Source organism: Pelophylax lessonae (genome assembly GCF_965119305.1).
Source record: "Pelophylax lessonae genome assembly, chromosome: 12".
Taxonomy (NCBI): Eukaryota; Metazoa; Chordata; class Amphibia; order Anura; family Ranidae; genus Pelophylax; species Pelophylax lessonae.
Genome location: NC_138779.1, coordinates 166,131,653 through 166,144,494, shown reverse-complemented (window position 1 = coordinate 166,144,494; position 12,842 = coordinate 166,131,653). Strand labels below are relative to the sequence as shown.

The window sequence follows — 12,842 nt, the reverse complement described above, 5'->3', positions numbered from 1 at the left end:
GGCCCTTTACCGCGATCCGTGATGCGTCGGGTCACCGGGACCCGGCGAGCATGGACACTCCCGTGTGCGCGCCCCAGGGGGCGTGCGGGAGCGCAATTCTGGGAGGACGTCCATGTACGCCCTCCCAGAACTAGACAACCGCGCTGTAGCCGTCTTTCGGCTATGGCCCGGTTGGAAAGTGGTTAAGCAACCAGGGATGGAGATGCCTTGCTCACAGCTTGGTGCCTCAATTAAAGTCCCACCGTGCGATTTTCGTGCGTTTTTGGTGGATGCAGTTTTGATTTGACCCTAGTGTTTTCCGTAGTCAGGGATGGAGACCAATAGCATGACCTGCTTGTCTCACAAAGTCCCAAAAAGGAAATTAGGGATTTCAAAGGCAGTGTGCTTTACAGGCCATGCCCCATACATAAAATCCCTTCCTATCTATATACTGCATCCACCAAGGGGATGGAGGTGTAATGCTTTTCAGCTGGTCTTTTCAAGTTTGCACCATGGTTATAACCTAATTATTTGAGTCTTTGAGACAACAGCCAGTCGTGGATGGGGATGGGTTGGGGGAGGTTGGGCTGTCTCTCACCTGTTCCCCCATCCACCCATTAGCGGCCATGTGCCTCCAGTGTGAGGACACTAAATTTAAGAGTGTAGGACTGCAGATTTAAACAGGGTGCCGTGAAGTGGCTCTGCAGCTTTCACATGCCTTTGCAAATGTGTGTCAACTAAACCCCTGTTCTTTGTACCAAGAGACAGGCTTTTTTTGGTTGGTGACAGACTGGAGGGTGAGTACATCAGACTGGGGGCTGGCTGACTTTCATGCACCTCTTACAATCCTTCAACCTTTTTTTTTTTTTTTTTTTACTCATTAGGGGGAGAACCTCTGGGTGAGTCTAGGGTGGAAAAGGACCTGGGGGTACTGGTAGACAACAGGCTTGACAGTGGCATGCAATGCCAAGCCGCTGCAGGCAAAGCCAACAGAATACTGGGATGTATAAAAAAGGGCATTCACTCCAGAAATAAAGAGATTATTCTCCCACTCTACAAGACTCTGGTCCGGCCACATCTGGAGAATGCTGTCCAGTTCTGGGCACCAGTCCTCAGGAAGGATGTGCTGGAACTGGAGAAAGTCCAGAGAAGGGCAACAAAAATAATTAGGGGAATGGAGGACATCAGCTATGAGGAAAGACTACAAGCACTGAACCTATTCTCTCTGGAGAAGAGATGATTGAGGGGGGGGGATATGATATCAATGTACAAATACTGTACTGGCAACTCTAGCATATGGAAAAACCTATTCAGAGAAAGGGAATACAATAAGACACATGGCCACTCACTAAAACTAGAGGAAAGGCGGTTTAACCTTAAAATACGCAGGGGGTTCTTCACTGTAAGAGCAGTAAGGATGTGGAATTCTCTTCCGCAAGCAGTCGTATCAGCAGGGAGCATTGATAGTTTCAAAAAACTATTAGATGGGCACCTTAAAGACCACAACATACAGGGGTATACAATGTACGGTTAACAGCAAACACACACACACATCATAGGTTGAACTGGATGGACTGATGTCTTTTTTCAACCTCACCAACTATGTACTAAAGCCCCGTACACACGTACCGATCGTCGGCCGAACGATCGGCCGTCTTTTGTCCCCGAGCTGTCGTGTCCGCTGAAAAGTGCAAAAGACTGCACACAAATTTTGTCCGCCAACAACAGCCGACTGCAGAAGTGATGTCATGTGATGGTTAACTTTCCCTGTGTTTTTTCTTTTCTGAGCATGCCCAGTCTTGCAAATCTGCTGTCTGTCGGCCAAAATCTGTACTGACTGGCGAACAATCGGCTGTTCTGGTGTCGGCATACAAAAATTTTAATGCTTGCACGACAGATTCTGTTCGGCTGAAAGTGCGCTGTCGGCAGCATCATACTAACAAGCCGAAAATCGGCCGATCGGTCGTCGGCCGAATCTTTTCGGTCGACAATCTGCACGTGTGTACGGGCCTTTAGCCACATTTCCTCCAACATAAAAGAAATTGATATGGAAAATGGTAGCAAGCCTGTCAGGGGTATAACAACATTTGTGGATGAGCTTCTGTGAGTAATCACAATGGGAAAGGCAGTGAGAAAGTTTGAGTGGTATCTGCTAACGGAGAGCCATTGTTGTGGAGTAGCTGTAAACAGGTGTTAAGATTCCTGAGTCCACTGATGTCGTTTTTGGCAAAGAGGTAGGAGTAGTGAGAAGATGATAGATGGGAGAGACTCTTATATGAGAAGATGGATGGTCCAGTAGTGTCAAAAGTTCTTCAGGTGATAATGAGCCCTAAAGGGACAGGTGTTGCAAGGCGTGCCATATCTGGAGGTATTTGTAAAATGAAGAAGCTGGTATTGGATCTGCGTAACTCTTGGAAAGAATGAAGATTGGAGTTGGAATACAGGTGTGCAATGAAACAAAAACCTGCATTCTCCCAGGCTTGCAAAGAGATCTCTGCAATGAGAAGTTTCAGAGAATGAAGAGGGCGATGTTGTAGTGCCCCATGAGAGAGACCCTTGGATGAGACAACAATGAAGTGCCAGACTTTATGAGCAGCCATAAAAGTGACTAGGAAATGTCTCTGTGGAAGGCTTTGGAACCATGTTGCTCCAAGGTTTAGTTTGAGTTCAGATGTACATGTGGTACTTTCAAATTGTAGCCAGAGTAGTTGATGTGTTAGGAGCCACCAAACTGAGTTGTGCTAAAATGGTAGCCTTGTAGTATTGCGTTATATTGGCCAGTTTTGTAGGCAAATAGAGTATTGAAGCTTTCATACAGGGTGTTTTAGATTGCAGAATAAAGGATTGTAAAATGGAATGTATTATCCTGAGATGGACTGAAAGAGGCAACATTCTGAATATACAAAGAACATGCGGAAGTAAAAACATCTTCGTCTGAAATATATGACCTGCCTGAGAAGTAGTGACTGAGCAGAGCTTCAAACAAGTTTGATTAAGCTCCATGATGAGTGCTGAGTGATTAAGAAGGAGGAAAATGGAATTAGGAGAGGTTAGTTGCACACCTAGATACTTAAGGGATGAGAGAGGAGCAGATCAAAAAGGAGCAACAATGGCTCTCTGCTATTAAAGGATATTTGGTTTAGTAGATTAGAGACATCTAATCTGATAGGAAGCATCTGGGATTTGAAGTGATTTCGCTTATATAAAGAACTTGTTCCAAAGTGAATTTATAAAACAAAATTGTTCAAAAGTAAGTTTATAAAAATAAATAATTCCAAAGTGAGTTTATATTAAAAAAAATTGTTCCGAAGCACTCTAACAAAGTACACAGATGAGGTAGAGACCGAACTGGACTAGTTATTGCTAAAAGAACATCATTAGCGTAAAGGCTGGTTTTATGGTGGGCTGTTCTTACCATTATTCCTGAAATCAAAGGGTGGGAATGGATATGTTCTGCAAAGTGTCACTAAACCCACATCATTAAAAAAAACATTCAATAAATGCTATATTACATTATTTTCATGCTCACTCTACAAGACTAGTTTTCTGTATTTTGCAAAATACCTGGTTGATCCTGCTGATTTCTATCTCCACCTTCTATTTGTGTGCCGACTGCAACTAAGGATTTTGAAGCTGTGGTAACTAACAGCTCTGCACAATCTCAGTTTTCAGTGATTTTCTAGGAGGAGGCTGGGTTCACATATGTGCGGCCGTGGTTTCCAGCTTGGGGTCCACTGCATTTCTTTTCACTGGTTCAGGTGCAATTCAGGTCCGCATTTTTGCCTCAATTCCCACCTGAACCAGACCCAAAAACACACAGGACACTTTTGCAATTCGCACAGTGGCTGCCCCGGACATGTGTGAACCGGCTTTATTGAGAGCCAGTCACACTCAAATGTCATGCAAATTTGATGCGGTGAAAACCGTATCCAATTCGCACATATGTAAACACCTATAACATTTTAGCAGCCCGTGTGACTATAGAGTAACACATGTGAGCGTACACACAGTGGTAAAATGACAGCCCACTCCCTCTGCCTTCCTTCATGCCCACTAACCAGCTAAACACAGTGAGGGGCAGGATGTGACATGTAGACCGATGGCGGATTCACCTCCCTCTTTTTCTAAGACACAGGCTGGAGGGCCGTGACACAGCCTGTAACTGGTAAAAATCCACCCACACCATGTTATTGCCAAAAAATAATAAAGATTTGATTTGAAATATATATTTATATGACAATTTGAAACAGTTTATGGATAATAATGATTTTTTTATTTTGAACATGTGACCAGCAGCAGAGGACTAGAAGCTCCTTCTGTTTAGGATTCCCTCCAGCAAGGCTGGGAAAGAGCTTGGTCATGTGACAGCCGTATATCAATTCGAAAAAAGGTACTTTTGTATGTTTTTATTTATTTTTTTAAATTAAAATAATTACTGTGCCATCATCCACATACAGAAACAGAAGGGACAAAGTAAATTGAACAGTGTGTGTTTAGTATCACTTTAAGAAAAAAATAATCAGAGACAGGGGGCAAAACTGTTGGGTGCCATAAGTAATGGGGAAAGGGGATGAGAGGAAGCTAGACTGAGGTCCAGACTCTGGCGCTAGAGTGGGTGTTTGGTGTATGGCAGAAAGAATCCAGCCAGAGAATCCAAATGAAAACAGCTTTCATTGGTGGTAGGGGTTTATACTCTTATCTTGTGCCTTTGGAGACCACTGATTGAACCCGCAGGTCATGGACATCCCTGACCTGGAGAGATGCAAACTGCAACATACACCCCCCTCCCTTAGAGGTGAGGGCACCCCTTCATTGTGAAGAGGACTTTGGAGAGGACTTGGTAGCTTCCGTTCCCGACCCCAAGCATTATGCCAAAAGGAAGGGCTGAACCTACAGTGCCTTAAAGTATTCATACCCCTTGAAATTTTCCATTTTGTCATGATACAATGAAAAACGTAAATGTATTTTATTGGGATTTTATGTGATAGACCAACACAAAGTGGCAAATGATTGTGAAGTAGGAAGAAAACGATAAATGGTTTTTAAAATTTTACAAATAAATATCTGAAAAGTGTTGCGGGCATTAGTATTAAGCCTCCTTTACTCTTATACACCCCTAACTAAAATCTAGTGGAACCAACTGCCTTCAGAAGTCACCTAATTAGTAAATTAGGTCCACCTGTGTGTAATTTAATCTCAGTATAAATACAGGTGTTCTGTGAAGCCCTCCGAGATTTGTTACAGAACCTTAGTGAACAAACAGCATCATGAAGGCCAAGGAACACACCAGACAGGTCAGGGATAAAGTTGTGAAGTTTAAAGCAGGGTTAGGTTATAAAAAAATATCCCAAGCTTTGAACATGTCACAGAGCACTGTTTAATCCATCATCTGAAAATGAAAAGAGTATGGCACAACTGCAAACCTACCAAGACATGGCCGTCCACCTAAACTGACAGACCAGGCAAGGAGAGCATTAATAAGAGAAGCAGCTAAGAGGCCCATAGTAACTCTGGAGGAGCTGCAGAGATCTACAGCTCAGGTGGGAGAATCTGTCCATAGCAAAAATATTAGTTTTGCACTCCACAAATCTGACCTTTATGGAAGAATTGCAAGAAGAAAGTCATAGTTGAAAGAAAACCATAAGATGTCCTGTTTGCAGTTTTCCTTCAGCAGGAACAAGGAAGCTGGTCAGAGTTGATGGGAAGATGGATGGAGCCAAATACAATGAAATCTTAGAAGAAAACCTGTTAGAGTCTGAAAAAGACTTAAGACTGGGGCAGAGCTTCACTTTCCAGCATGCCAACAATCGTAAACATACAGCCAGAGCTACAATGGAATGGTTTAGATTAAAGTATATTCATATGTTAGAATGGCCCAGTCAAAATCTATTCACCTATTTTGCAAAGAAGAATGGGCAAAAATTTCACTCTCTAGATGTGCAAAGCTGGTAGAGACACACCCACAAAGACTTGCAGCTTTAATCACAGCGAAAGGTGGTTCTACATAGTATTGATTCAGAGGGGCTGAATGCAAATGCACACCACACTTTTCAGATATCTGTAAAAAAAAAATAGAAAACCATTTATCATTTTCCTTTAACTTCACACAATTATGTGCCACTTTGTGTTGGTCTATCACATAAAATCCCAATAAAATACATTTACGTTGTTGGTTGTAACATGACAAAATGTGGAAAATGTCAAGGGGTATGAATAGTTTTTCAAGGCACTGTAGGTTTTGAAATTTAGGCTCCATTCACACCTGAGCGTATCATTTTCAGGTGTATTTTTGGGTGTTTTTCAGGCATTTTTTGCAGGTGTTTGGAGGCAGGCATTGATATCTAACAAAAACACTCGTAACCTGCCAAAAAAGAAGCTTGCATACTTTTTTGAGCTTCAGGCGTTTTGTTTCAGGCGACAAAACACTCATATATGAACAGGGGCAGTTGAAATGAATGGGATTCTGCTTGTTGGGCATTTTGAGACTTCAGAGATGAGCGTTTTACGAGCTGAAAAACTGTCAGGCGTGAACAGGGCCTTAAGCATGGAGTGTGGAGGTGCACATTCTTCTGAAAAAGCAAAACTTTCCTAACTGTGACATCTTTATTGAATTTTTCAAGTGCTTGAAACAAATGTCTTTCTTGGAAGGGCTTTCATGTGAGGAGTCTTTTAGAGGAGCTTCTGCTGTCCAAGCCTTTCGCCAGAAGAATCTGGGCATATGAATGGAAAGCCATTCTGGATATTTGTCTTATGACATGTTCCAGAGCTTCTACACAGAAAAGCAGAGCAGAAGGAATTACCTGCTCTGCAACTGCATGATCCGTAAGAACAGGGTAATGCTGAATAGGCATTGTCATAGTCAAGTTAGCCACAGTTTGACAGACAGAAATAGCAGAATGAACTAGTTGCAGAGCTAAGCCTGTCACCTTAACAAGAGTTTTTGAGAATGCCACAAATTTTCTGTCAGCAGAATCTTTAGGAAAAGGAACATCTTCAATAGGTATAAGCGAGACCTCTGCTTAGGACAGAAATTACAGGGTCATCCACAGGAATAGCTAGTTTCTGTGAAAATTCTTATTACATGCAGTAAAAATTCTTTCTGCAATGACCCAGTCATTTAGTCCACATTCTATTTGTTCATGAATAGGTAATGTTTTGCAAGGGTTTTTTTAGGTCTTTTTGTGCCCAAAGGGGCATGGTGAGAATGAGAAGGATCAAGCCTGCCCTATGTCAAAGGCTTTTGCAATCAGAGGCAATTTCCATTTCAAGTCGCATCGTGGGGGAAATAAATATTCTGCAGTTTTCAGCAATACTGTCTCAACATCCTCTTAATTCCTCTTTGAGTCATTGTCCTCTAAGACTGACACATTATGGTCTGATTCTGGTTGAAAATCAAGTGTAGTAGATTAAACTACTGAAATGGTAGATGAGTGCGTTTCTGAGATCTGGGAAAAGATGTTGCAATTAAAGTGGTATTAAAGGTTCAACTTTTTTTTTTTTTAAATAACAAACATGTTATACTTATCTGCTCTGTGCAGTGGTTTTGCACAGAGCAACCCCAATCCTACTCCTCTCGGGTCCCCCGCCCGCGCTCCTGGCTCCTCCCTCTTGGCCAGTGACCCCAAAAGCAAGCTGCTTGCTATGGGGACACTGGTGCATATTCAATCCTGAGCCTGCTCTATGCTTCCATAAGACACAGAGCCTCGACCAGACCCGTCCCCCCCATTCTCTCCTTATTGGTTCACTGACTGATTGCTAGAAGTGGGAGCCAATGGCATGAAGGTAAAAAAACCTTCAGAGCCTTTACAACCACTTAATGGGCGCATATTGTTGGCAGAATTACGACATGGATGCAGAAAATTCTGCTTTTGTCATGTAGGCCACTTGTTGCATGCCTGAAATAGAGCTGGAACTAGTGCAAGTTTGAGTCACTCAGTTTCAGTGTTGTGTGGGACTTCAGCAGACCTAATAGTCATCTGTTTAGGATAGACTCCCTTTTGCCAGATCACCGTTATCGCTATAAATGAGGGCTTTCCCCTGTGGGGTACTCATGAACTAGAGCATGACAGATAGAGCAAGTGTGTCCAGATGGAGTATGTGAAAACCCCAGTGTAGACCATCATGCATCAAATCCTCATGGTGAAAGAACTTATAAGGGCTCTTGCTGGAAGTGATGTTAAAGTGTGCGACCAGTATGATTCAACACTTGGGTTTCCACATGAGACTACACTTTGAGAGGTTGAATTTTAGCGCCAAGTTTGAAAAGTTTGAGTAACGGTCAGAAAATCAGGGTGACCTTGTCTTACCTGCTACCACCACTGGACTGTATATAATGTCCAGGCTTCACTCATCACAGTGGGCATACCCCCAAGGGGTCTTTAATAACTGGGTTCCATTGCAATGGACCATTGCTCTATACAGCATTATGTGGCAAGCTCAACGCATTGCAAGTGCCAGGGTGAGCATTCTATGCAGGATATAGTGACCAAAGCAACATTACAGGCTGTCCCCACAGAATTAGGTCAGGGCATGGTTCAACAAGGTTCTACCAATCAAGATACACTGCTTCGGTGTAGGCATTGGAAGACAGTGAAGATTGATTGAAGAATGGGAGGAAAAATAATGAATATTGAACTAGTAAAGCTGGTTTATCCGTGAAGGAGAAAAAAAAGCAAAAAACTGTGGACTCATTAAGTGGGGCAGGGTTATAGGGGAGGGGTGCCTGAGCAGATCATATCCTGAAAAATTTGCTCGTGTCCCATCATCACTTCAAGGTACAAGCCTACAATTCATGGTATATGAATCAATTCAAGGTACAAGCCTACAACCCATGGTATATGAAAGAGTGTATCAATGTGCCTTAATAAAATATTGATATCCCTCAATACCAGAGACATACATTTCAGCTAGTGCCCAACTCACAATGGAATGTGGTCTCTGGAAATTACATTAACAAGTCATTCATTACCATTTCAGACAGCATCAACACATCTCAGCCATACCTACTGGACACTTAACAATTAGACTTTACATATAGATTACAGAAGACACCTGAATACATTGATAAGTACTTACATATTAACACATCAGACAGCTGAGGATAGACGGGAAGGCCCTTCCACAAATAAGCAACTTCAGACACAAGACGTCTCACATTTACATCAATGTGTTAGGGACAACAAAACCTTTCATGTATTGTCTTATAAGATATATTCTATTGTTAAAACTGACCCATGGATTGTACACCAGTTTAAACTGTTTTTTTCCCTTAAAATTACCTATAAATTTGTGAGCTGTAAATAAACAAATCAGATGTATTTCCACCAAGCTTGAGTGCTGTGTGCCTGTACATCTCCTGGCCAGAGGGGGAAAATTCACTGCACGAGGAGTAGAACTGAAGGGTCGTAGGTCTGGGACCTAAACGCAAAATCATCTTGCAACTGCCTTTTGATGTGAAAGAGTTAACAGTTTGGTGTCAGAAGCGGGATCCGCCATATACAGTATCGGGTGAGTAATTCTATTTTTTTTATTATTGCCACCCTATACTGTCAGAGCGGATTAGCAGTACCCGGTAAGCGCTACTGTAGCGCCTCCTAGAAATCTGATATTCCTAAAGATAATAGAGGGTTTGATGCCCCTGTTAGAAAGCAGTACTGTGTGTGATAGTGAATTTTCCCTTTAAACATTGTATATTGCTGTATAGACACTTAAGTGTATTTCTAGTCGCTATATGTGATTGCATGCCATTGTATAGATGTATATGCAGACTGTATGTGAGATCAAGCTGAGCTTGAAGGTATAAACTTGCCAACTGAGAATAGTTAAAAGCAAACCATAAATTGGGTGTAGATAAACCTGATTAGAAAGACGTAGGAAAAACACATAAGCTGGAGACCAGGTCTGCCAGTAAAGTCTAAATACTGACATCACCATCCCGAGATAAACCTTCAAACTCAGCTAATCTCACTTTATATTCTGAGCTTAGAATAATGGGCAATTCTCAAGGTATGGAGAATCCCAAGGGAAAAATGAAATTTAAGTTTAGAACTGAAAGTCATGTTCCTAAGTCTGCTGCAAACCACTCTATGGTGAAAGTGTCCCCCAAAAATGAATTTGGGGAAACACCAAAAATGTTTGTCCAGAGGTGTTTAGGTTCATTTTATACTGATCCTTGGGTAGAAAATATGTCAATGTGGACTGAGGGAATGAGGTGTAGTGATCCATTTCCAAGAGAGGGATCCTTTTCAGAATTTCATGTTGCTATGATAAAGGGGTTATGTTTAAATGAGATAGATGTTTTTCCATGGTACCAGGGAGACACAAAGTGGGACAAAGCATATATGAGAAAATGTGGACAGGCATGGTTATCAGTGCAAACTTTCTGCACTGATTTTAGCAGTGTAAATGAGAAACAGCAGGCCAGAGCCCCCATTGTGTCCCCAGCTCCTGCTCCCCCTCCTTATGTGCCATTATACCCTGTCTTAACTAAATTAACACCAGAATCAGATGATGAAATATGCTCAGAGGCAATTGTGCCACAATATTCCGGTTCTACAGAACCTGAAATGCAGGATGTCTCTGAGTGTGTTAATCAAACTATTGTCCAGCCTGAAAAGCCCAGTAGAGCAATGTATCCCACATGCAGCAAAAACAAATACCGCCCCCATAGCAGCTGAAGCATTTCTGTTTGTTATAATGGGAAATCAAATGATAATGAAGCCACTACCGTCTACTGTTTTAAATGATATTATTAATAATTCCCCTGATCCCAGGAAAACTCCTGCTGCCACTGTATCATATTTGAAAAGAATGTGTAAAGGCCAACAGTTTACTGTAGAGGATTATAGATTAATTCTGGAAGGAATTACGGGATATCAGGATTCAGCAGAAGGAGGTTTTGACTTTGGAAAATGTGACACTCTTCGAATATCCAGTACAGATATCACACCTGTCGATTATCCCTTAAGGACCTCTGACCAGATAGACAAAATGTGGACACAGGTATTGGCACAATTTAAAGAGATGATTGGTGATCGTAAAGACATTGGAATAGCCAAACTTGTAAACAAAAAACTGGAGAAAGTGTGTCAGATTTTACAAAAAGATTTAGGAAGACTTGGGTAGAAGAGGCAGGTTTAGCGACTGCTGATGATATGGGGTTAGTGTATACACAGACATTTGTTGCAAATTTGCTGCCTGAAGTTGCTAGAATTTATAAAATGATCGTTGATAATTGGCCAGAATTAACCCCAACACAAACCATGAAGCAAGCCATAGCAAAGGACTCTGCGGGATGTTTTGAGATCCACAAGCAGACCACCAAGTATTCCGCTCAAAGTATACATTATTCCCAGTCCCGTTCCCAACTATGAAAATCGGGGTAGATACACAGACAAGCGCAGTTTTCAGCAGCACACAGGGCCTAGACATAGTCCACATGTCTATTTCAGATGTAGACAACCAGGGCATTTCGTTAGAGATTGCCCCTGCCCGCCCCCAGACCAGGTCCAGCCAATGCCTACCCAGACCCAGCAAACACGGGTAAAATATCCCATTCAATGGGGAATGAATACAGCTAACACACAATGAAGGTGCCCAAACTCCGTCGCCATGTATGATTTAACCTACACTGCAGAAGAAAAGTCCATGGTCAAACTGATTTTAGCAGATAAGACACCCACCGAGGTATAGAGAAGAGTATTTTTTAATTGATAGTGGAGCAACAGTTTCAGTCATCAAGCAGTGGACAGGTAGCGAAACGTATCCTGGCGAACCTTCTGTGGGAATAAACAGAGTATTGACCCCCACTAGACGTACCCCGACCATCCAGGTGTATAATCAGTGGAGGAAATTTTTAACAAACTATTCTTTCACTATATTGTCAACATGTCCCTCAAATTTACTGGGAAGAGATTTAATGATAGATTTAGGTATATCTCTCTTGCCCAACGGGGGAGGGGGATTCTCTATTGACTGTGTACATACTCTTACTTGTGAGCAAGCCATTGTTCCCAGTTCTCTTGAAGAAATTCCGCAAGAGACATGGGCACAGGATTCATTTGATGTTGGTTATCTCCCCTGCACACCGTACAAGGCAACTGTTAAACCGCATATGCCCATGTACTTGAAACAATATCCCATCCAGAAAGCAAAGGAAGAAGCTCTAGCACCAATGATTGAGGCATTCCTCAAACAGAATGTGCTAAAATTTACTACCTCTCCATACAATACACCAGTAAATCCTGTAAAAAAATCAGATGGCTCTTATAGATTCACTCAAGATCTCGGAGCAATAAATGACATAATTCTCCCGATCACTCCAGTGATGCCCGACATAACTACACTCATAAACCAGATCCCAGCCACAACACAATGTTTTAGTGTGGTTGATCTCTCCAATGCCTATTTCAGCATACCGTTGGATGAGCGGACACAGCCTCTGATGGAATTTGTTTTCAAAGGCCGTCAAATGACCTGGTGCAGATTGCCACAAGGTCTAATTGATGCACCTGCAGTGTACTCCACCGCTCTCCAGCAAGTCCTGGTAAACTGGCATCCGCAGCATGGTTCTACACTGCTATCTTTTGTGGATGGTTTGTTAGTATGTAGTCCATCTGAACAAGCATGCCATAAGGACACACTGTCATTGTTGTGCTTACTAGGAACAGAGGGACAAAAGGTCTCTAAGAAAAAGATCCAATATTGTCAAAAGAGTGTTACCTTCCTTGGCATGATTCTCATGCCTGGTTCTCGGTTACTAGCCCCAAACCGCATCCACACAATAATCAGTCTGCCCCGCCCACAGACAAAGTCAGAGTTGATGAGCTTCATAGGTATGGTAAACTTTTGCAGGCTATGGATCC

The 12,842-nt window shown here is 42.3% G+C and overlaps 1 protein-coding gene across 1 annotated transcript in view; it reads right to left on the bottom strand.

Moving 5' to 3' along the window:
* The window catches only part of MBOAT7 (membrane bound acylglycerophosphatidylinositol O-acyltransferase MBOAT7), an 809,637-nt gene that overhangs the window by 84,445 nt on the left and 712,350 nt on the right, over window positions 1-12,842 (bottom strand). The gene's annotated exons all lie outside the window — the stretch shown is intronic.